This window comes from Danio rerio, chromosome 19 (assembly GCF_052040795.2).
Source record: "Danio rerio strain M-AB ecotype USA chromosome 19, GRCz13ab, whole genome shotgun sequence".
In the NCBI taxonomy this organism is placed as follows: Eukaryota; Metazoa; Chordata; class Actinopteri; order Cypriniformes; family Danionidae; genus Danio; species Danio rerio.
In genome coordinates this window covers 39,015,763-39,037,758 of record NC_141039.2, presented here as the reverse complement: position 1 = coordinate 39,037,758, position 21,996 = coordinate 39,015,763, and the positions used below count along the sequence as shown (strand labels likewise).

The following is a 21,996-nucleotide window of genomic DNA, read 5'->3' as shown; positions in this document are numbered from 1 at the left end:
TGCGCAGGTGTGGAGGTCTTTCATTATTCATTCTGAACGCCGCATGCACTCAGATGCTCACAGGACTGTGAAACGCGCACTATTTCTTCCATAAATGTGTGTAACTCTAAAAACAATCCACTAAAAGTTTGCTTCTGAATTTACAGCTTCCCTCCAATCGCCAGCGGAAATTATATACACTCTGCCAGCTCAAGTCCCATTTTAGCTTTACCCAGGTGAATACGCTGCAGTGCAGCACGGTTAAACTGAATACAATTTGAAGCAACTCAATGTAAATCTTGTCAAACAAGTATTACTCAGATAAATCTAGGGAAAAAATATTCTCTGAAGGCGGTGATTGACGGGGACTGCTGTGGAAAGAGTCGCTCTCAATGAACGTTTCATAAGAACAACACCTGTGCACCTCTTCACTTCACGAGCGACGGTAGCAAGAGAAACAGATGGCTGCGCGCGGAGAGCAAGAGGAAAGTATCAGTAAGTGAAAACAGATCCTTTGGACTCATTTATCTAAATCAAACCCACTCATAGACACTTTAATTCACACCTGGATCAGTCACAGAAGGAAAGAACGAGAGTTTGGGTTTGTTTGTCATCAGCGTTTTGCTTAAATTAATATTATTATCATTATTTTTTTTTACAATTTACCATTCCTGAGGCCTGCTCCTCGATGCTATGTCCAATATTCTCAAAAAAAAAAAAAAAAAAGGTACAGAAGCATATTTAACTTTTTCATTTAATGTTTATGTTTATTTAAAATATTAAACATATTGAAAATGTTGTACCACATTGGTTCATATTGATAACCTAAAAGGTAAAGTAGGCTGCCTAATCTAAAAATAATATATAGTTTTATTTTTGGTAGCCTAGTAGCTGGTCATGTGTAACTACTGAATTCAAGAGAATTCACAATTACAAAATTAAAAACCTAACTTCGTTACACTTGCACCTTTACAGGGAGAGTTCACACTTGTCACAAACTTTCTATTATTACCTAAATTTTTTTTTTTTTTTTTAAACAAAATTATGTATATGATAAAATCTTAGGAACCAGTAAACTTGACTTTCATACAGTGGTGGAAATGGTGATGAAACATCATACTTGAGTTAAAGTACTATTAATTAGCCAAAAATGTAGTGCGACTGCGCAGGTAAACGTATCTGTCATAAATATTACTGAAAGAATGAGTAAAAAGTAGTCATTTTAAAAGTACTTAAGAATGGGAATGGAACAATAGCCGTTTTCAAGGTATACTGTGATTTGAAAAAGTCAAGGTTTTAAAACCGCCAAAATGTTCTGCAATACTGTTCCTAAGGTATGCGTAAGATTTTTCATTAACATTTCTTTTTGTTGTTTGTTTTTTAGAAGAGCAGTATCTGCAGCAGAAAAAAACAAAAACAAATGAACATATGTTTTTGAAACAAATGAAGCAAGCAGAAGTCAATGATTTATTTAAATTATATACCCTGACGTGATTACTGCTCATACATCTTTCAAACCATAGAATATATTGTTTTTCAAACAGCGAAAAAATGTTTTTGTTTTTACCCTGACATTTAAAAAATCTAAAAAGTTTAAGTCCAAATAGTCTCTCTGTCATATGCGTGTAACAATTTTGCACACTTCTTCTTTGACACTTTTAATGCTTTCAAACAGTTTGTTGCCTTGAGATTGTTTAATATGATAGGGTTTTCTTCCTATGTGCGATTTGATTGGACATGAATCACAGGAATGATTTTTCTATTCCCCATAGACAGGATAAGATAAAGTAGTGACTGGAGGTTGAAGGAAAGTAATGGAGTCAAAGTACCAATACAGCGTTAGAAACATAATCGAGAAAAAGTAAAAGTACACTTTTTTAAAAACTACTTGGTAAATTACAATTTCTGAGAAAAACTTCTCAGTTATCATAATTTAAATATATTTGTAATTTTTTGTAATATATTTGTACTATTTACGTCAATGTTTAGGTTTCTAACATTATTCAAAATGTTTTCTTTCATGCTCAACAGAAAAAAAAGAAAGTCATAAAGGTTTGGAACCACTTGAGCTGAGTAAATAGTGATTAAAATTTCATCTTTTGGGGTGAACTATTCATTTAAAAATGTTATATTTTGAAAAGTTACCTTCACCATGATGTGCATTTGAATGAATCAGCCTAACCAAAAGATATTCAGGCACCAGATATAATTTTAGATTATTTTAATTTTGATGGTGTGTATAGGAGTGGCTAAGTGGTTAGCACTGTTGTATCACAGCAAGAAGCTCACTGGTTTGAGTCCCGGCTGGACCAAAATAAAGTCAACTGTGATTATGTATAATATAACATATGATATATTACAGTATAATAATTATACAGTATATGCTGCACTTTTCTATTAAAATTATTGGACATTAACAATATTAACTTATTCTGACAAACTTTAAATCTTCTTTCTTATCATATTTAATTATGCAAATATAACAATAGTGAATACTCTCTTATGAAGTGAGAAATGTTGAAAGTATCTGTATCTTTTTTCGGGTGATTGTATTGATCTTAGTTTGCAATGTGGAAATATGGTCTTTTCTGCAATTGTTTTAGGCTAGGTTTTGTATTTGCCAATACAGTGGTCACTCGTTGATCACAGGAGTTAATATCCTGCAATAAGCAAAATCTGCGAAGTAGTCTGCTTTATTTTTTATAATTATTATTTAGAGGTTTTAAGGCTGCTAGAAAAAAAAATTATGTAAATTTGGCAAGCTAAACACATTCTGTACTGCACAGGAGACATGGCACGGAGGATATTGATTGACAGTGGATTACAGCCAATCAGAACGCAGAACCCAATGCTCTGTAAAATAAAAACAAAAAGCATGTTGAGTTGCACAAAAAAAACAGACTTTCTAGCGTTATAATCTAAACCCAGCATTATAGCAAGAGACCACTGTATGGGGATATGATGAGGAACAACAAATGGCATTAAGCAGTTAAACAACTTGCTCTACAAATTAGTGTATATATAAATGCTAAAATAATATAATTACAAAATTCCAGTATGCAAAATCAAGCAGCTTTATGGTCTAGTTTTTTTTTCAGTCAAAAGTTAATAGAAGTGAATAAGATATAGAGGTCTCGAGCCAATAAGTTTCCAATGGCTGCCCCCACTATCACGTGAAGGAATGAAATTATGTAAACAAAGCAGAGATTGAAGCTGCACTACTCCAAGACCTGGCGAATGAAAAACTAAGGATAATAACAGGTGATTCCCCAGATATCAGCGATGATTGACACATGTAGAGTTTCCTAGATTAAAGTCAGCCGTCGAAATGACATGTTCAGTGAGGTTAATGAGTGTGAGGGACATTCCCTCGCATTTTTGGAAAAGGCAAAGGTATTTATCCACTAAAGTTGGGAATAGGAAATCATAGCAGTTCTATAATCAAGCACTTGTTTCTAAATTAAACTGGAGATTATCTTTATCAGCTCCTGTACATGTTTTTTATTATTTTTTTTTCATGTTTTTAACCCTGCCAATCTCCCAGGACCTTCTGCTACAATATAACCACTGGCACACAAGTAAAAGCTAAAGGTATGTAATCTTTTCAGCACTGAATTAAAAGTTATTGTGAAATTATTATTATTATTATTATTATTCATTAATTAATTTTCCTAATTTTCCTTCAGCTTATTCCCTTTATTCATCAGGGGTTGCCACAGCGGAATAAACCGCCTATAAATATTATTATTAGTAGTAGTAGCAGTAGTAGTGTTAGTATGAGCAGTAGTGGGCCGTAGTGTATGAGTGTGTGCTTAAATTAGTGTGTATAGTTGTTTCCCAATACTAAGTTGCAGCTGGAAGGGCATCCGCTGCCTAAAAAATATGCTGGGATAGATATATGTTTCTGGCAAATAGGTGACATGTTTCTGACATATATGTCGACATATATGTTTCTGGCATATAGGTGACATATATGTTTCTGACATTTAGGTGACATATATGTTTGTGGCATATAGGTGACATATGTTTGTGACATATAGGTGACATATATGTTTCTGGCATATAGGTGACATATATGTTTGTGACATATAGGTGACATATATGTTTCTGGCATATATGTGACATATATGTTTCTGACATATAGGTGACATATATGTTTGTGGCATACAGGTGACATATGTTTCTGACATAAAGGTGAAATATATGTTTCTGGCCTATAGGTGACATATGTTTCTGGCATATAGGTGACATATGTTTGTGACATATAGGTGACATATATGTTTCTGACATATAGGTGACATATATGTTTCTTACATATAGGTGACATATATGTTTCTGACATATAGGTGACATATTTGTTTCTGGCATATAGGTGACATATATATTTTTGCCATATATGTGACATATATGTTTCTGGCATATAGGTGAAATATATGTTTCTGACATATAGGTGATATATATGCTTCTGACATATAGGTGACATATATGTTTCTGACCTATAGGTGACATATATGTTTCTGGCATATAGGTGACATATATGTTTTTGCCATATATGTGACATATATGTTTCTGGCATATAGGTAACATATATGTTTCTGACATATAGGTGACATATATGTTTGTGACCTATAGGTGACATATATGTTTCTGACATATAGGTGACATATATGTTTCTGACATATAGGTAACATATATGTTTCTGACATATAGGTGACATATATGTTTCTGACATATAGGTGACATATATGTTTCTTACATATAGGTGACATATATGTTTTTGACATATAGGTGACATATATGTTTCTGGCATATAGGTAACATATATGTTTCTGACATATAGGTGACATATATGTTTTTGACATATAGGTGACATATATGTTTCTGACATATAGGTGACATATATGTTTTTGACATATAGGTGACATATATGTTTCTGACATATAGGTGACATATATGTTTCTGACATATTGGTGACATATATGTTTCTGACATATAGGTGACATATTTGTGTCTGGCATATAGGTGACATTTATGTTTTTGCCATATATGTGACATATATGTTTCTTACATATAGGTGACATATATGTTTTTGACATATAGGTGACATATATGTTTCCGACATATAGGTAACATATATGTTTCTGACATATAGGTGACATATATGTTTCTGACATATAGGTGACATATATGTTTCTTACATATAGGTGACATATATGTTTTTGACATATAGGTGACATATATGTTTCTGACATATAGGTGACATATATGTTTCTGACATATAGGTGACGTTTTTGTTTCTGGCATATAGGTGACATATATGTTTTTGCCATATATGTGACATATATGTTTCTGGCATATAGGTGAAATATATGTTTCTGACATATAGGTGACATATATGCTTCTGACATAGAGGTGACATATATGTTTCTGACCTATAGGTGACATATATGTTTCTGGCATATAGGTGACATATATGTTTTTGCCATATATGTGACATATATGTTTCTGACATATAGGTGACATATATGTTTCTGGCATATAGGTGACAAATATGTTTTTGCCATATTTGTGACATATATGTTTCTGACATATAGGTGACATATATGTTTCTGACATATAGGTGACATATATGTTTCTGACCTATAGGTGACATATATGTTTCTGACCTATAGGTGACATATATGTTTTTGCCATATATTTGACATATATGTTTCTGACATATAGGTGACATATATGTTTCTGGCATATAGGTGACAAATATGTTTTTGCCATATAGGTGACATATATGTTTCTGACATATAGGTGACATATATGTTTCTGACATATAGGTGACATATATGTTTCTGACCTATAGGTGACATATATGTTTCTGACCTATAGGTGACATATATGTTTTTGCCATATAGGTGACATATATGTTTCTGGCATATAGGTGACATATATGTTTCTGACATATAGGTTACATATATGTTTCTGGCATATAGGTGACATATATGTTTCTGACATATAGGTGACATATATGTTACTGACATATAGGTAACATATATGTTTCTGACATATAGGTGACATATATGTTTCTGACATATAGGTGACATATATGTTTCTTACATATAGGTGACATATATGTTTTTGACATATAGGTGACATATATGTTTCTGACATATAGGTGACATATATGCTTCTGACATATAGGTGACATATATGTTTCTGGCATATAGGTTACATATATGTTTCTGGCATATAGGTGACATATATGTTTTTGCCATATATGTGACATATATGTTTCTGGCATATAGGTAACCTATATGTTTCTGGCATATAGGTAACATATGTTTCTGACATATAGGTACATATATGTTTTTGACATATAGGTGACATATATGTTTCTGACATATAGGTGACATATATGTTTTTGCCATATAGGTGACATATATGTTTCTGGCATATAGGTGACATATATGTTTCTGACATATAGGTTACATATATGTTTCTGGCATATAGGTGACATATATGTTTCTGACATATAGGTGACATATATGTTTCTGACATATAGGTGACATATGTTTCTGACATATAGGTAACATATATGTTTCTGACATATAGGTGACATATATGTTTCTGACATATAGGTGACATATATGTTTCTGACATATAGGTGACATATATGTTTCTGGCATATAGGTTACATATATGTTTCTGGCATATAGGTGACATATATGTTTTTGCCATATATGTGACATATATGTTTCTGGCATATAGGTAACATATGTTTCTGGCATATAGGTAACATATATGTTTCTGACATATAGGTGACATATATGTTTTTGACAAATAGGTGACATATATGTTTCTGACATATAGGTGACATATATGTTTTTGACATATAGGTGACATATATGTTTCTGACATATAGGTGACATATATGTTTCTGACATATTGGTGACATATATGTTTCTGACATATAGGTGACATATTTGTGTCTGGCATATAGGTGACATTTATGTTTTTGCCATATATGTGACATATATGTTTCTTACATATAGGTGACATATATGTTTTTGACATATAGGTGACATATATGTTTCCGACATATAGGTAACATATATGTTTCTGACATATAGGTGACATATATGTTTCTGACATATAGGTGACATATATGTTTCTTACATATAGGTGACATATATGTTTTTGACATATAGGTGACATATATGTTTCTGACATATAGGTGACATATATGTTTCTGACATATAGGTGACGTTTTTGTTTCTGGCATATAGGTGACATATATGTTTTTGCCATATATGTGACATATATGTTTCTGGCATATAGGTGAAATATATGTTTCTGACATATAGGTGACATATATGCTTCTGACATAGAGGTGACATATATGTTTCTGACCTATAGGTGACATATATGTTTCTGGCATATAGGTGACATATATGTTTTTGCCATATATGTGACATATATGTTTCTGACATATAGGTGACATATATGTTTCTGGCATATAGGTGACAAATATGTTTTTGCCATATAGGTGACATATATGTTTCTGACATATAGGTGACATATATGTTTCTGACATATAGGTGACATATATGTTTCTGACCTATAGGTGACATATATTTTTCTGACCTATAGGTGACATATATGTTTTTGACATATAGGTGACATATATGTTTCTGGCATATAGGTGACATATATGTTTCTGACATATAGGTTACATATATGTTTCTGGCATATAGGTGACATATATGTTTCTGACATATAGGTGACATATATGTTACTGACATATAGGTAACATATATGTTTCTGACATATAGGTGACATATATGTTTCTGACATATAGGTGACATATATGTTTCTTACATATAGGTGACATATATGTTTTTGACATATAGGTGACATATATGTTTCTGACATATAGGTGACATATATGCTTCTGACATATAGGTGACATATATGTTTCTGGCATATAGGTTACATATATGTTTCTGGCATATAGGTGACATATATGTTTTTGCCATATATGTGACATATATGTTTCTGGCATATAGGTAACCTATATGTTTCTGGCATATAGGTAACATATATGTTTCTGACATATAGGTACATATATGTTTTTGACATATAGGTGACATATATGTTTCTGACATATAGGTGACATATATGTTTTTGACATATAGGTGACATATATGTTTCTGACATATAGGTGACATATATGTTTCTGACATATTGGTGACATATATGTTTCTGACATATAGGTGACATATTTGTGTCTGGCATATAGGTGACATTTATGTTTTTGCCATATATGTGACATATATGTTTCTTACATATAGGTGACATATATGTTTTTGACATATAGGTGACATATATGTTTCCGACATATAGGTAACATATATGTTTCTGACATATAGGTGACATATATGTTTCTGACATATAGGTGACATATATGTTTCTTACATATAGGTGACATATATGTTTTTGACATATAGGTGACATATATGTTTCTGACATATAGGTGACATATATGTTTCTGACATATAGGTGACGTTTTTGTTCCTGGCATATAGGTGACATATATGTTTTTGCCATATATGTGACATATATGTTTCTGGCATATAGGTGAAATATATGTTTCTGACATATAGGTGACATATATGCTTCTGACATAGAGGTGACATATATGTTTCTGACCTATAGGTGACATATATGTTTCTGGCATATAGGTGACATATATGTTTTTGCCATATATGTGACATATATGTTTCTGACATATAGGTGACATATATGTTTCTGACATATAGGTGACATACATGTTTCTGACATATAGGTGACATATATGTTTCTTACATATAGGTGACATATATGTTTTTGACATATAGGTGACATATATGTTTCTGACATATAGGTAACATATATGTTTCTTACATATAGGTGACATATATGTTTTTGACATATAGGTGACATATATGTTTCTGACATACAGAATAGGTGACATATATGTTTCTGACATATAGGTGACATATATGTTTCTGGCATATAGGTGACAAATATGTTTTTGCCATATAGGTGACATATATGTTTCTGACATATAGGTGACATATATGTTTCTGACATATAGGTAACATATATGTTTCTGACCTATAGGTGACATATATGTTTCTGACCTATAGGTGACATATATGTTTTTGCCATATAGGTGACATATGTTTCTGGCATATAGGTGACATATATGTTTCTGACATATAGGTGACATATATGTTTCTGGCATATAGGTGACATATATGTTTCTGACATATAGGTGACATATATGTTTCTGACATTAAACTGAGGTCCTGACTATCTGTGGTATGAATGAATGAATGAATGAATTAATTAATGAATGAATGAATGAATGAATGAATGAATGAATGAATAAATTAATGAATGAATGAATGAATGAGTGAATGAGTTGTAGTAGTAGTAACATTGCAATTATGACTATATTAGACTATATTATATTTACATTAGAAATGCTTTTGTTTGTTTGTGTATTTGCTATTGTGTTAAGACAGAATAATGAGATAAACAGGACTGGAAGAGAGAAACATGCAATTCTGATTTATTATAAGTGCAAAAAAATGTGCCTTTTCAAATTCTGTAAAACCAGCCAGTATTACAAGATTCTAATAATCAGGGATAACTGACACATGCGAAGCCTGTCTAATCTGTCTATTTTATAAGTAGTTTTTTAAACACAAAAAATGCTTGGCGGGAAGAAATTGTTTGTGCATTATGCAAGCACTGTATCCATAAACTGTTTGAAAAGCATTTTAATGACCAAACATTTTCATATCTACACTATCTGCTAATTGCACAAGTGTTTTTCCCATTAGACAAAATAGCAAATACCAAGAGGAGCCCAAATTATTGACATTATGATTGGTTGGACTGACTGTCAATCAAACTCCCAGCAAAAGGCCAATTATGTGTCAAAGCAATCGAACCCTTAGTGAAAACTTGTGACCCTGAGGTCAAACTCTTCACTTATTTGACTCAAATTTACCCGAGGGACCCAAGCTTTATCTGTGAGGACTTTATTGATCTGAATGTTTTGATCGTTTGTTTGTTTATGCTAATTAGTCTTGGTTTTAATGAGGTACTTGTGAGGTTATTATATGAGGCTTAAGTACTCCGTGGTCCTTTAGACATAGAACATCTACATGTTAATAATGCTGTAAAACTAAGTTAGGGTGTCATTAGTATCTCTCTTGTGTATGTGCTTTTCTTTCATTCAAGCTTTAGCAACCTAAACATGGATGTAGAAAAGTTTGGATCAACTTATTAAGAACCAAGGGACAGGAGTTCAGATAAGGTTGCTCAAATTTGTAATAATGCCAACAAATAAATGAATGTAAAATAAATAAATATAAAAAGCCTAAATTGTTAATAAATTAAAATAATTAAAATATTATAATATTTATACATGAACATTTACTTATTAAAAAAACAAATAACATAAAAATGACATTAGACAACATCACAAATTTAAATATAACATGTAGATTATTATAATATTCTTACAGTTTTGCTGTCTAAAAACAGCAAAACTGAAAGAAATGTTGTACACTTACCGGCCACTTTATTAGGTACACCTGTTCAACTGCTTGTTAACGCAAATTTCTAATCAGCTAATCATATGGCAGCAACTCAATGCATTTCGGCATGTAGACATGGTCAAGACAATCTGCTGCAGTTCAAACCGAGCATCAGAATGGGGAAGAAAAGGTGATTTAAATCACTGTAAACAAGGCATGGTTATTGGGGCAGACAGGCTGGTCTGAGTATTTCAGAAACTGCTGATCTACTAAGATTGTGACACACAACCATCTCTCGGGTCTACGGAAAAGAGAAAATATTCAGTAAGCGCCAGTTCTGTGGACGCAAATGCCTTGTAGATGCTAGAGGTCAGAGGAGAATGGCCAGACTGGTTCCAGCTGATAGAAAGTCAACAGTAACTCAAATAACCACTGAATGCACAACATGTCAAACCTTGAGACGGATGGGCTACAGCAGCAGAAGACCACACTGGGTGCCACTTCTGTCAGCTAAAAACAGGAAACTGAGGCTATAATTCGCACAGGCTCAACAAAACTGTACAATAGAAGATTAGAAAAACGTTGCCTGGTCTGATGAGTCTCAATTTCTGCAGCGATATTCGGATGGTAGGGTCGGAGTTTGGCATTAACAACATGAAAGCATGGATTCATCCTGCTTTGTATCAACGGTTCAGGCAGCTGGTGGTGGTGTGATGGTGTGAGTTATATTTTCTGGGCACACTTTGGGCCCATTAGTACCATTAGTAGTAGTATGAGCATTGTGTCAACTCTACAGCCTACCTGAGTATTGCTGTTGACCATGTCAATCCCTTTATGACCACAGTGTACCGATCTTCTGATGGCTACTTTTAGCAGGATAACACAGTCATAAAGCACAAATCATCTCGGACTGATTTCTTGAACATGACAATGAGTTCACTGTACTCAAATGGACTCCACATTCACCAGAGCTCAATCCAATAGAGCACCTTTGGGATGCGGTGGAATGGTAGATTCGCATCATGGATGTGCAGCTGACAAATCTACAGCAATTGTGTGATGCTATCATGTCAATACGGACCAAAATCTCTGAGGAATATTTCCAGTACCTTGTTGAATCTATGCCACGAACGGGTTAAGCGAGTTCTGAAGGCAAAATCGGGTCCAACCCGGTACTATTAAGGTGTACCTAATTAAGTGGCCGATAAGTGTATATTAATGGTGCATTTAATTATATATATTTTTTAAAACAATTAAGGAATTATTTTTATTTGTTGCAAAATATGTGTGCACACATAACACAATGCCTAAGCACTTCAAAATAAAATAAAGATCTTTAAGTAAAATGTGCAGGCATCTTCAATGGCATAAAAGGTAGAGCTATTGAGATATCCATCACATGTGGGTATGATGGCAATTATGTACATCTGCTCGAAAGCTACTGCTGTGCTGTGCTGTGAAATTTTAATTACTTTGCGACACTAAAATGCACTGCTCTGAATGAGATGTGTGGATGAATAATCAGTTATTTACTCTTCAGCATCGAGAGCTTGTCTGCTGTCTTTTTTTATTGAAATTCTTGGCAGTAATGATTAACTCCTCTATTATGACTGAAGTCAGTTTGACCCCACTGCAATATTAATTCATAAAAGCACATTAGTTTTATTTTTTAATACCTTCCTTTTCCCCTTTTTGACTTCAATCTTACTTTAAATGAGGATAGAGCATAGAGCTATTGAATATTATCCTATGAAGTCAATGCTTTTGGTCAGTTATTACAAATATACATACATAAACACACCATGATGAACTATGATGAGCAATGGAAGTAGAAAGAAAAGTTAATATTTTTCCTATCTTAAATTAATATGTAAATACTTAGTGTTAAAATAATGTTACATTTATATATTTAAAGGGCAAACATCCCATATAGAAATTCGATATATGGCAATATAAATTACCTGACATACAAGTTCATATTATGGGTGACGCGTTGGCGCAGTAGGTAGTGCTGTCACCTCACAGCAAGAAGGTCGCTGGTTCAAGCCTCGGTTTGGTCAGTTGCCATTTCAGTGTGGAGTTTGCATGTTCTCCCCGCGTTCGTGTGGGTTTCCTCCGAGTGCTCTGGTTTCTCCCACAGTCCAAAGACGGTAAGGGTGATTTGGGTAGGCTAAATTGTCCATAGTGCATGAGTGTGAATGAGTGTGTATGGATGTTTCCCAGAGATGGGTTGCAGCTGGAAGGGCATCCGCTGCGTAAAACATGTGCTAAATAAGTTGGCGGTTCATTCTGCTTTGGCGACCCGGAAATTAATAAAGGGACTAAGCCAAAAAGAAAATATGAATGAACAAGTTCATATTTGGATTTCACATATAATTATTTATATTAGCTATCATTTTATATGCACATATGAACACACACACACACACACTAGGGTTGGGTCGATAGACGATGCCATCATCCATCACAGATGACCGATAGACATCATGATTCTGAGCTGGCATCGTGATCTTCTGCCCCGCCCCCATCACTGCAGCAACCCACCCGCAAAAAAATACACACTTAGGCCCCGTTTACACTAATACATCTTTTTTTAAATGGGATTTTAGAACAAAAACGATCCACGTTCACACTGGCGTTTCTAATATTTCTGAAAAGTCCCCCTTTCACACTACCGTTGAAAACGCACATTACATGACCACACATACACACACCACAGGCATGCGCAGCAGCATACATGCACGTCTGAGCTCCAGCAGTCAGGGTGTGCTTTGAGCACAAAACCCCAGAGAGCAGTGCACGTCAGACAGTTTATCAAGGATGTATCCCTGGATCACGTTTCACTTTAGTTTTTAAACGTGATATTTATTTCATCTTGTCTCTATTTAATGACTCTTCGGTTTTTAGACCGGGTATAGATCAGGTATTTAGATCAGGTACTGTGCCACAGCATCAGTACACAGCTTCAATCATTTGCTTTCTCAATCCAGATACTGTTGGTTGGTTCCTGTTGGTTGTGCACCTTTTTTACCAACCAAGTTTGCCTATTAATGCCAGAGTCCCGCTGAAAAAGTTATTGACAGGTGGTAATTTGTGTGTAACTTTGTTTATTTATTTTACTATATTTATTTGATTGATGCGGGTAAGGAAAATGAAACAGTAGGCTACAAATAAGTCTTTAATTATGAATGAATTAATCATTCATAAATAGTTGATGATAATGATAATGATGTCATAGTCTATCATGATGTTTCACATTAGACATTGTACAATGCCAAATTGGTCGACATCACTTAACCCTGACACACACACACATTTGAATATATATTTACATATTTCTAATTCTGATGGTTAAAAAATATACAGTATAAATATTTATGACATATATTTCATGTATGTTAAATCCAAATATGAACTTGCAGATCATATATGACATGTCCTGTGGTTATGAGGTACAAAGCAGTAACAATATACAGTCAAATTTATTAGCCCTTCTGTGCTTTTTTTTTCTTATTTCCTATAATATAATTTTTTTCTGAAGAAAGTCTTATTTGTTTTATTTTGGCTAGAATAAAAGCATTTAAAAAAAATTAAGGTCAATATAATTATCCCCCATTAAGCAATATTTTTTTCGTTTGTCTACAGAACAAACCACTGTTATACAATTACTTGCCTAATTACCATTCACTAGTTTAACCCAGTCCCTTAACCCTTGACTCTTAAAGCTGCGGTCACACTGGGCTTTTCCTCCCATAGACTTCCATTCATACGCACACGAATGCGTCAGACCGGAAACGCAGGGTCATGCGTTAAGTTTTGCAGGTTGCTGCGGTGCAAAGTTCAAGCTTGGTGAACTCTGACCTGCAAAATCTCATCACTTTACTGCATGAGATCAATCGAGGATCAAAACATGACCTCTCTGAACAGAAATTTAAAACATAGAGCAATTGCTCACTTTTTAAAATGCCTAATAAGCTTGTTTAAACCCGCCCATTTTCGCAGCGCCATTCGACAGAATTTCGCACACACAAACTCTAGTGTGACCGTAGCTTAACTTGACTAGTTGACTTAATTAACCTAGTTAAGCCTTTAAATTGTACATTAAGTTGAATAAAATAAAATAAATTAGGATTTTATGTTTTAGGTAACAGATTTTTAAATGTCAGAAATGTCAGTTTTTTTCTTAACTAGATCTTACCTTAAGTACTCTTTGCTTCTCATGTAACGCGAGCACATCATCTAACTCAACTCCAGGTTTCTGATTGGCCAAAAGACTGGCAGCACTGGCCATCCACATTGTGAGATTTTCCATTCAGCCTTCTGCTGCTGCACATCCTGTATAACCGCAATGGAGGAGGTATGGAAAGCAATCACAAGAAGATTTGCAACTGATCATCATTAAGACTTTACAATTGTTCATCATACTTTCAGTTCCCCACCAAACTCTCAAACTTGTCACTATGCCAGGTCTCAGAGAACTGACTGAGCTTAATGTGTCCACAATCACACAAAACAACTCTCCTAAACAGGCCAGTGAAAAATAAACAAGAGACAAATAGTAAAACATCTCAGTCGGATATACATCTTGCCATATATCTGATTTCTGTATGGGATTGTACATTTGCATTTGTAAAAAGTGTTATTTTAATGAAAATTGCTTAAATAATCCATGAAACCACTAAAACACGCTAAGAATAGAGCTTTGTTCACATTTATATCTAACAATAACTAGCTTCCACATGAGTGCACAATTAATCTCAGCTCATTACAAGTACAAACTGCAGTTTCTCACGAGTCAAAAACTACATTACCCAGCATTCCCCTGGTTCCTCATCTGGCCGTCAAACACACCTGCTGCCCATCAACAATACAGAACCACACACTTCACCTGCTTGATGATCTTTGGTGAGTCTGCTTACTCTTCACACTGAGTGTTTTTCTCCTTTGAAGGAAATACCTCATTATTCATTGGTTTATTTTCCGCTTTTCTGTAAATATCTGTGTAGGTCATCAATTACTGCCTCCAGTCTGCTTCAAACTGTTACACAGTTTTATTCCACCCAGCTTTAATTAGTGGATTTGACATCAAGATTTGTTCAGTTAGCCATATGAGCAGCCATGCTGGCGATACTGTGATGTAAACAACAGCATGGATTGTACGGTTAATGTACTTCTGAACACTTTATTCTGCTAATTTATGCTGTTTAAACCACTGGAAAAAATGGAAGTTGCTAACCTACATAAAAAATATTAAAGTGATTTATAAAAAATTTAAAGTGTTTTTGAACAATGCTATAGTAAGGTTACTTGAATTTATGAGTTTTGGAAATGCTACAACTATAGTAATATAAACAAATGACCCAATACTGTGCAAAATTTTGATCTGTACTTCCATATAGGGTATATTATACTACAATGTACCAGCTTACAGCAGTTTAATTTCTTAATTCACTTTAGCTTATACTACAGTCTACTGTAAACAAATAGTTGTAAATACCATAATGTGTACAGTATAATACACTATAGAGGTAAAGTTGGTTTTATATTCACACATTCAGACTTTCCCCTTAATAATATCATTTCATAAAAGTATTATTTGCCAACTCTAAATAGCAAAATCAAATTAGCAGCCAATGACTATCAAAGTACAACATTGTTCACCATCAAATAAACAGTGTTAATGTTGTTTTCAAGTCACACTCTATGCTAATTCCAATCGAATATTCAAAGTAACATGGTAAACAATACAGAGTCTTCTAAATGAACAAATGTGTGAATATAAAACCAACTTTACCTGTATTAATACACTTGACTCTTGTAGTCAAAAAGTTTTGCCACCAATAAACTTTCAATTCAGCCTTTTCTGAATAGTTTTTTTAAAAGCATTAATAATGTAATTTAATTAAAATATAATCAGTTAAATAGATTGCATCAATAATTGAATTTTCGATCGATTTGTATGGCACAAAAAAATTACAATAAACAATCATTTTCAAATGTCTGACACTCCAATATGTCTGACACTCAACCATTTTTAATGCCGGAAAGATTCTGATTGGCCCCTAGTATTTTAATCAGCAGATAAATCATTCTGAAATTAACTTCAACTGCACATTTTCTGTGTCATATGTTAGAGTTAAGGTGTGAATGCAGTAGTCTTTTATGTTTGGAATGATTTTTACAAATCCATCTTCTTATTTCATGTAATATTTTGTGTGAATGAGCTTTAAAGGTCTCTTCACACCAAGAGGTTACACTACACCAATTATGGTAATCATTCCATTTTACTGTGAATATAGGAATCAACCTGAAGAAATTTTAATACTTGAATAAATGAATAGGCAGACATAATTTGTTGTGCTTTGAGGGCATATGAACAAAACAACTTTAATTAAAAGCAAAATCGTGTATGCAATTTTGTTGTTCATTTGCTCGTTATTTGAATTGTGTTGGCCTGAAAATGAAAATAATAAAATATTGACTGATTAAATACTAAAATAAAAGTTATGGAGTTAATCTAGTGCCATAAATACTTGCAAAGAAAAAGAAATCTTTGTAAACAAAAAATAAAGCATTGAGCAAAAAATAAATAGATAAATGCAAATCTCCAAAAAAATAAAAATAAATAAATAAATTTTTTTTTTTTTTTTTGAGAAATAAAAATGAAATTGGCAAACAGAAAAAAGAACTGAAAATAAAAAACAAGTAGTGCAAAAAAACAAAAATATTTTCAATAAAAAAAACGATTCAAAAAAAAAAAAAGGTCCAGGCCTACTGGGCTGTAAGACCACCTCGGTGATCACCATCTCTAGGTGATGTTGCTTAAATGGAGGCAGGTCTGGGCTTGCCATAAACTCCCAAGTTTCCCGGACTTCACCTCATTGTCAAATCAGAACCACAAAGTGAAATGAGCAGAAATGTGGTGCAAAGTGAAAACAGCCTTGCAAACTCACAGTTTACTAAAAAGCATTGAGCATTGCAATTGACTGGAAGGGTTTTGTGAAGAAATGCTATAAAAATGTTTTGCAAATATTTTAGTTTTTTTGCACTTCTTGATTTTTATAATTTTTTTTGCCGTTATTTATTTATTTATTTAATTTTCAAAACGTTATTTTCGCTTTGCGATTTTTGGAGATTTGCATTTATTTATTTAGTTTTTGCTCAATACTTTATTTTTTGTTTGCAAAACTTTATTTAATTTTGCAAGTATATGGCCCTAGATTTACTTTAAAAAATTACTTAAAAAATAATTTTCATAGATTTTTTTATGATTCTTTTAAAAGTTTTTTTTGTACAGATGGAAAAGTAAAACAAAATCTCATCGTTATATTGTGTATTGTGTAATCATTACTAAACATACCATTATCATGTATTGTTGGGGGACATTAATGTTGGCTATGTCATCGTTAAAGGTGCAGTATGTAAGTTTGACACTCAGTGGTTGAACTAGGTATTGCATCCCAGCTTTAAAACACATGCAGGTTGCCAGATTGACGACATCAACAGAAGTGTACATGACTGTTGAGCCTAAAGGCTGGTTTAAGGCTGATTTAAGTTGTGTTCTAAATAAAAGCAACGGCAAACGATAGAAGGAATATTTTCAATAATAAAAAGGAGTTTTTGTCCCAACCAACACCTGAAGTTTATATTTTAGAAACAGCTTTTATTTCTTGCAGCTTAACAACAGAAAACTGACAATGAGCAGGTACACCTAATGTGCTTTATTCAGTGTTAAATGCTAATAATTTGAGTTTGAATGCCATTTTACATGACATTTATTGCCATACTACTGAAAGCAGCAGCAGACCGTTTACCTGAGATCTTGAAAAAAAAAACTGCTTGAAATTAAACTTTATAACTAAACACATATCAGTTTAATTTTGTAGTGGAGTAAGTGCAAAATTCTGTGCTTCTAAATGGCTGTATTTAAATTTCTGTCGTGTTTTCGTTTGGTGCAAACAGCCAAATTTATTATCATTACTGCAAATCCCGTCATGTAGCATGTATTTAGGACACGAGGTTACAATGTTACCTGCTCACCTAATGTTTACATATGTAATATTTATATTATTTGCTAATTAATAACCGCTTAATGTGGAACTCTGAATCTGCATCCCATTTCGGAGTCTACTGTCCACCAGAGGTCGCATTTTGGTCACGGATGCTTACTTTGAGAGCCTTCCTGACTGAATGAATGAAACACTCGGTTTTCCATCAAGTAAACCCGGAGTGCTGAAATATAATTGGCTGAACAGGCATTGGGCGGGTTAAAAGAACCAAAACAAGACAGACGTTCCAGCACATATTGCACATTTTCAAAGCAGAATATCTGATTTCAGCATTGTTTTTGAGATTATCAAGAATGTTCACTTAGCATGTTACTTAAATATTTGCAAACATATTATGGTATTTTTATACTTTAGAAGAGTCAAAAACTTAAATACAGCAGAGTTGCCATTATTATTATCATTACTACTTTCAAATCTGTTGGTTCCCAGTTTGTATGTGCACCATGGTATAAGTTTGCATGGTCAGGTTTCTGTGCTTTCACCCTGAGATGAAATTCTACATGCGCCCCTGGTTTGATATGTTGTATTATGTCACAGCGAGTTCCGGTATTGCATTTGTGCAGAGCTGGAGGCTCACATGAAGATTTAAATGACAGAAGGCCGCACACTCCCTGCGTGTCAGAGTTCTGCATGTCAGACGGCAGGAGGCATTGAGGGAGGTAAAGTAACTCCATCAGTCATTCTCATTACAGTCAGACTCACACCCGCGAGCGCTCTCCATCTGCGAATATTCAGGTCTGTGAGAGCTGCGTGTAATCCAGGCCTAGTTTCTAATCACCATATTTGTGTTCAGGTTCATGTCGTGAAAAGCGCTTCATGTTATGCGAGCACCTCGTGCTATTACGCTACACCGTTCGATGAAGACTCCCACAGAGAGACACTCTCTTATTTGTTAAATAAAGGGAATCATGTATAACTTTATGCAAGTAAAGATTCAAGGTTATTCATTTTGACTGAATTCATCACTAGCGCTTTTAATTAAAATTTTAAGCATGGGAATGAGGATGGGAAAAAGAAATGAATCCAGTAGTTTTAAAGACTTGTGATGAAGAGAAAAAAATATTAAAAATAAATGATACTCAAATTTTTCTCACACAAAATTTCAGCACAGGCTTTTTGGAAACCTATGCCACAGTAAATGTAAAATACTATGCTCAAGGTACAGTATAGGTTTTGTAGCTCATTTAAGATGACATATCCACTAGAGGGCACTGTTTACATTTTTGATAATCTGAAATACATTACTTAGGGTATGTTTTGTTCTATTTTACAGAATCACTGACGTAAAACCCAACTAATAGTGTTTTCAAAAGCAAACATAAGGGAAAGTGCACTGCAAGCAACCACATAGTTTTATCTTGATTTTTACATTAGTTTAATCTCTTCTGCAGATTCGATCCCGAACACTACAAACTGACCACAACAGAAAAGTTGCCCATATGGACATTTGCAGGTGAGCAATTTGATTTATCAAATGTCATAGACACCGTTAATATGCCCTGTGGTATTTATTTGGTGTTGTGAAAAGAACTGCTAAAAAATCCTTTATTTGTCAATAATATGTCCCCATAAATATCATTAGTGTGAAAAGGAATAAAAGTTTTTGGCGTCATACTGTCCAATATAGTTCATTTTACTATGAAAAGTGCAGTAAAATGTTTGTTTATATACATTTTTGTGGTTTCACAAAAAATGAAGGCATAATCACATATTCCCAATGAAACTGTTGAAAAATGCTCTCGCTGGTTCCCATAATAGTTGTTTTGTTCCCTTTTTTTCTTGCTGTGGAAAATGAATGAATGAGAATTTGAATGAGATGCATGTGAATGAGATGTAGCACAGACAAACTCCAAAGCTGGTCAAAAGCCTGCACCTTTGCACTGTTTTCCAATTTTTTTAAAGCCACACTACCTAGAGTCAGAATTATTAGCCCCCCTGAATTATTAGCCCCCTGTTGATTTTTTTCCACAATTTCTGTTCAACAGAGAAAAGATTTTTTCAGCACATTTCTAAACATATTAGTTTTAATAACTCATTTCTAATAACTGATTTATTTTATCTTTGCCATGATGACAGTACATAATGTTTTACTGAATGTTTTTCAAGACACTTCTATACACCCTAAAGAGACATTTAAACGCTTTACTAGGTTAATTAGGTTAACTAGGCAGGTTAGGGTAAATAGGCAAGTTATTGTATAACGATGGTTTGTTCTGTAGACTATCAGGAAAAAAATAGCTTAAAGGGACTAATATTTTTGTCCTTAAAATGGTGTTTAAAAAATTTAAAACTGCTTTTATTCTAGCCGAAACAGAGAAGAAAGAAGAGGAAGAAAAAAGTGAAGAAAGAGAAGAAAAAAATATTATCAGACATACTGTGTATATTTCCTTGCTCTGTTAAACATTATTTGGGAAATATTTAAAAAAGAAAAAAAAATCAAAGGGGGGCTAATAATTCTGACTCCAACTGTATGTGGGGTACTGAAAATAAACCTGGGCTAACCTGTAAAACTTAAATGAATTTGTTTCAATTATTGACAAATGAGACAAACTTTGCCCTCAAATACGACTGTGTGTCTGGAGGGAAAGATCATTAATGACAGTTCTTTACCCAACAACAATTGAGATAATTCTGAAAGCTTACAAACTTTTATGATACTTTTTATACTACCATGTGTCTTTTTAGAGCTTGAAAGCTCCATTATATTGGTTTGGGATTGGCCAACACATTATTTTGTGCTTCAGAGAGAGAAGAAAAAAAAACTGTAAAAATAACGATTCCAAAAGGGTGTTTTCATGGCAAAGCTATAAAACAAACATTCTTTGTCCTCAAAGAAGGTTTAACTGAAGAGTTTTTGATAGTGCTATTTTGCTCTGTGTGGTACACAAGTATTCTTGAAAACAATCCCATATTATGCAGCATTATTGGGATATTTCACCCAAAAATTTACATTTACTTACTATTTATTTACCTTCAAGTATTTGCATACAGTACAGTACTTTTGGGCTCTATTTTAACAATCTAGGTGCAAAGTCTATGCGGAAGGAAAAATATGCTCTGTGCGCTGGCGCATGGTCTATCAGGGTTGTGCTTAATCTTTTAATGAGTTATGGGTGTGGTTTTAACATAACGTGTATTAAACCAATCAGTCTCATTTCCCATTCCCTTTATTCCACTTTGTAAGTGGAAAAACTGAACGCTTCTAGCGAGAAAACAGTTAAACAGAGCATCTACAGCCCGAGTATAAAGAACGAGTTTTCTCTTTACTTTTACTCTTTACTTAGACAAATCTAAAGTTGTGTTTATTAAAACAAATATCAATATGCATATAATAATTAATAATAATAATAATAACAGTATACAAA

General features: G+C 33.5%; 1 long non-coding RNA gene across 6 annotated transcripts in view; it reads left to right on the top strand.

Annotated features, from left to right (window-relative positions):
* The first annotated feature begins 15,377 nt into the window (after positions 1-15,377).
* The window catches only part of LOC141379157 (uncharacterized), a 50,360-nt gene continuing 43,741 nt past the window's right edge, over positions 15,378-21,996 (top strand). For all 6 annotated transcript variants that reach the window (XR_015517057.2, XR_015517055.2, XR_015517054.2 and 3 more), the window contains exons 1-3: positions 15,378-15,467; positions 19,169-19,290; positions 20,023-20,084. This is a non-coding gene — a long non-coding RNA (uncharacterized LOC141379157). The remainder of the gene's footprint in view (positions 15,468-19,168; positions 19,291-20,022; positions 20,085-21,996) is intronic.